The sequence below is a fragment of the Mustela lutreola genome, chromosome 13 (genome assembly GCF_030435805.1).
Source record: "Mustela lutreola isolate mMusLut2 chromosome 13, mMusLut2.pri, whole genome shotgun sequence".
Lineage (NCBI taxonomy): Eukaryota > Metazoa > Chordata > Mammalia > Carnivora > Mustelidae > Mustela > Mustela lutreola.
In genome coordinates, this window is record NC_081302.1 from 13,600,255 (window position 1) to 13,605,421 (window position 5,167).

General features: G+C 41.8%; 1 pseudogene; it reads left to right on the forward strand.

Moving 5' to 3' along the window:
- The first annotated feature begins 267 nt into the window (after nt 1-267).
- On the forward strand, nt 268-853 carry LOC131813584 (polyadenylate-binding protein 2-like; annotated as a pseudogene).
- The last annotated feature ends 4,314 nt before the right edge of the window (nt 854-5,167 follow it).

Here is a 5,167-nt window from a genome sequence, read left to right on the forward strand (position 1 = left end):
ATCCTAGTCCTGCTGAAGTGACTGGCCAGCATAGGTGTTCCTGGCTGGCAGGTTATTTACCTGGTGCAGGGCTTCAAGCATCTTTGTTCCTTCCATCGGTAGCTTCACCAAATCCTAGTAGAGCAGAGTCCTTGAATCTTTGTGGATGAGGAAAAAGAGAAGGCATACACAACTTCTATTAGTGTCACATCACTTCTACACATATTCTAGGGTCAAGAGGAGGAGGAGGAACTGGGACTGTTTGAGGGTGACCCGGGGAGGAAGGAACCACTGAGGACCCAGAGCTTTAAGTGGTCAAAGCTCAAGTTAGGGAGATGGGGGAACAATCGGAGAAGCTTAAGGAGCTACAGAACGAGGTAGAGAAACAGATGAATATGAGTCCACCTCCACACAATGTTGGCCCAGTGATCATGTCCAGTGAAGAGAAGATGGAGGTTGATGCCTGTTCTATCTGTGTTGGCAAAGCGGACTATGATGCAACAGCAGAAGGGCCAGAAGCACTCGTTCATGGCTGTGGTTCAATCAACTGCCTTACCTTACTCTGTGACAGGTCTAGTGGCCATCCTAAAGGGTTTGTATATATAGAGTTTTCAGACAAAGAGTCAGTGAGGACTTCCTTGGCCTTAGATGAGTTCCTATTTAGAAGAAGACAAATCAGGGTGATCCCAAAATGAACCAATGGACCAGGGTTTCCCATGAGCCCGAGACCATGCTGGACCACCAACTACAACTGTTCCCCCTCTCCATTCTACAATGGTTTTACATTCTATAATGGTTTTACAGGCCCTGGGGTTGCGTCTACAGGGGCCGGGCTAGAGCAACATCATGGTATTCCCTTTACTTAAAAAAATAGTGTGTATTAGGAGGTGGTGGGGGGGAGGAAAGAAGGAAAAAGAAAAAGAATTAAAAAAAAAAGATGACCTTGATGGAAAAAAAAATACATATATATATATATTTTTTTTAGAAAAAGAGTGTCATTAGATTCCATCTCCACGCAAAGATGAATTAACTAATTGCTGACTAAGAAGCTACTTCCCCACTGTCCTCAGAAAGGGGAGAGGAGCATGATGTAGGGGGAGCCTGCAGACAATCAAATTTCCTTGCCACAAAAATGAAAGATAACACAGTAACACTTCAGAACGCAAAGGAGTCTGTCTTTAAAAACCTGAAAAAGGAAAGGATCTTTAAACAAGCCACAAGAGTTACAACCCTTTAAATGGATAAATTCAGGGCACCTGGATGGCTCAGTGGTTTAAAGCCTTTGCCTTCAGCTCAGGTCATGATCCCAGGGTCCTGGGATCCAGCCCTACATGGGGCTCTCTGCTCAGTAGGGAGCCTGCTTCCCTTCCTCTCTCTGTGCCTGCCTCTCTGCCTACTTGTGATCTCTATCTGTCAAATAAATAAATAAAATCTTTTAAAGAAAAGTTATTTAAATGGATAAATTCAACACATAAAAAATGAAGAGCTTCTATTCATCAAAGCACACCATAAAGAGAGCAAAAGACAAGTCTCAAATGTATTGAAAGACTGTCTTAAAAGATATTTGCTATAGAAACGGCTGACCCTACATATCCAGAATACACAAAAAAAGTCCTTACAAGTGAAGAAAAGAGATAATTCAGTAGAAACAATAAGTAAAAATACAGAGCCATTTCCCAGAAGTAGCGTGAATGGCCAACAGAGAGATAGAAAGCAGCTTCAACTCATTGGTATTCAGGGGAATGCAAAATTGGACAGCAGAGAGCGGCCATTTCAATTCCAGCAGATTGGTTAAGAGTTTGAAAGTTGGACAACGCAAAGTATCAGTGAGGAAATGGAGCAAAGGGAATTCTCTTACAAGAAAAACCATTCATACGTTAATTTGTAAACAGGGATTGCCATTGCCTTATAAAGAAAGGGGAGAGCGAGAGGGGTCCTTGTTTTCTCATTGTTCAGTAGTAAACTGTGTATATGTGTGTGTGTGTGTGAGAGAGAGACAGAGACAGAGAGAGAAGAGAGAGATCTATTTCACAATATAAACACTGACCACAGTACTCTTGCAAATGCGATGGAAGAATTATGGAAAAGATGGTGGTCAGTTACATTGGACACATTTGTGACATCTCACACTGCCTCTTCCCAGTCCACCTATTTAAAAGTGGCCCTTTCTTCTATCACTGGATAAGCAATGGCTAGCATTTCCTCAGATCCACATAAATGCCGGCCTCAAATCCACCCCATCTTTTCAGTCTTCTGAGTCCTGGGGACCATGGGAGGAGAGAGCTGAGCGATGGAATCTTTTCCATCCCAACGCACAGCCCTCTGCACGAACCTCACGGAGTCAGCGCACCTTCTGTTGATATCAGAGGGGTTAATTAAGAAGAGTTGGTGTCATTTCCAATAATTACGAGAGATCAAAATTTACAGAAGGCGCTCCGAGGGCCTGGAGGCTCTAGCAAACAAATCTGCCTCTGACCACACCACCACAGATGTTACATCTCAGAATGGATTTTTCAAATCACCGTGGCTTGTGGAAGGCCAGAGCAGGAGGATAACCTGGTTCCCACCTCGTGCGCCAGACTTAAAAATGGGAAAAAGGGCCCCACAAAATGCCATATGGCTGTACTCAGCCGTCTTAAAGATGGACACAATTCATTTTCTATTTCTCAGAGAAGTGAAATTTAGAGCTTTTTCTCCAGCAGCCAGGATTTAAGGACAGAAATAGGCTCTTCCCTGTCAACTTTCAAACTGAAATAACCAATTCTTATAATAAACTATCAAATGCAGTCTAAAAGAGGCAGAATTTTACACGGCCCTGTGTTGGGGAACACGGGAAAAGAGGTTGGAAAAAATAAATTGGAAGTTTGCGCCGGTCTTTGTGGAACGTGAGGTGAAGCCATTCTAGAATGTTCCTCTCTCTGAAGGCGCTCCCCAAACCATTTCAAATACTAAGAGCACAGCAGGCTCTCCTTTATCCCCCTCAGGCGAAATTTTGCTCCCTAATTGCACATTACTTTGCCTCAAACGCCAGAAACAAAATAACCACTAGAGGGCATAGAAAACCTTATTAGAAATAAAAGTGCCTCAGAGAAAACCCTCAATATCTGAAAAAAATGAAAAGCTTAAAATGCTGTCTTAGCCAAAGACAGCTGGGAAAGGCAAAGTGAGGGTGCATTTTAAAAATACAATCTCTTTCTATAAAATGTGATCCTCCTTTTGGAATATGAATTAAATAGACAAAATTGGTACATGGGCGCATTTTCCCACTGATGTGAAACGATTTCTAACCTACCTTACAATTTAGATTAGCTCGTAGATATCAGTGGTTTTCCTCCAGAAAGTGGCTATTAAACATTACAGTACTATTGGTTTGCAAAACCAACACTTTCCTAATTCACTATTTTTGGAAGCTTCCAAGAGAACCCTGAACCATAAGAGGTGCAGGTCTAGTGTATGGAGATTTTTGGGGGGAAACAGTAGGATCATCTGTTTTAGGAATCTGATTGTGCACTGAACTCACTGGTATGTAGAACAATGATCATTGAGTTATCTAATCTTCCTCTGGTTCTCGGTTTATGGTCCTTCCTTGCACTGATGCTGGTGGGAGTGATTGGAGGCGGTTGTGGTGTTCATCTTGGGTCTGTGGGTCTTCAGGATGTAAGAAATGCATGTCAGCTTTGGAATTCTGCTTGGTAATAAAAATGAATTGCTAAACCATGCTATGACTTCATTTGCCAACTACATTCTTTCTGTGTCTGCTGAAGTACAAAATATTCCAAGGGTGCTAAAATCAGTGTGAGCTACAAGCAAACTGTTTTTTTTTTTTCCTTAAAAATCTTTTTTTCTCTTAAAACTCATATGATTTTTGTACTTTTTTATTTTATTATTTTTTACTATGTTATGTTAGTCACCATACAGTACATCATTAGTTTTTAATGTCATGTTCCATGAATCATTGTTTGCATAGAACACCTAGTGCTCCATGCAATACATGCCCTCCTCTAATACCCATCACTGGGCCAACCCATCCCCCTATCCCCCTCCCCTCCAAAACCCTCAGTTTGTTTCTCAGAATCCACAGTCTCTCATGGTTCATCTCCCCCTCTGATTTCCCTCCCTTCATTTTCCCTTCCTTCTCTTAATGTCCTCCATGCTATTTCTTATGTTCCACAAGTAAGTGAAATCATATGATAATTGACTTCTCTGCTTGACTTATTTCATTCAACATAATCTCCTCCAGTCCCATCCACACTGATGCAGAAGCTGGGTATTCATCCTTTCTGATTCAGACAATCAGAAAGGTCCAAATACACATATTCCATTGTGTATATGGAACACATCTTCTTTATCCATTCATCTGCTGAAGGGCATCTCGGCTCTTTCCATGGTTGGGCTATTGTGGACATTGCCACTATGAACATTAGGGTACAGATGGCCCTTCTTTCTACTACATCTGTATCTTTGGGGTAAATATGCAGTAGTGCAATTGCTGGATCAAAGGGTACCTCTATTTTTAATTGTTTGAGGAACCTCCACACTGTTTTCCAAAGTGGCTGCAAACTCTTAGTAAGTATGGATGCATCAGGAAGACGGGGTTGTGCCCTGAGGCTGCATCTGCCTGGGGAAGAATGAGGCAGGGGGTGTCGGCTGGAGAGGAGATGCTGGGGGAAGTTTGGTTTATTCCAACAGTTAATCATTTGTTTTAAATCTGGGGGAAAGTGGAAGTCAAAGGAGAAATTGTCAAGGAAGAATAAAAAGTTATCTTGTGAGTTATTTGGTTACATAGAGCTTGTGGCAGAATGGGAAGGAAAAGGAGAATGAAAATGAAACAAAAGGAGATAACATGTTATGACAGAGCATATGTCGATAATATTTCAACCTGGAGACGGCTCTTATCTTTTGTCTTATCTTCAGGGATGGAAATATGGATGAAGTGGAGAGAAGCTTTTGGAAGAGACTCTCATCCCTAGTGACAGGTACAGTTTCCAGTCCAAAGAATTCAGTGGAATCTCATCTGAAATTCCCTTGAGTGTCAGAAACATCCCAAGTGAGCAGAGATTTTGAGGATTAAGTTTTCTCCTGAAAAGGCAGTCCATATGCTTTCATCTTTACTGCGTGCTCACTTGGTATGTACAATAGTGGAGACATTTCAAGTCAGAGTTAAGAGGAACCATTAGACCTTAGACTA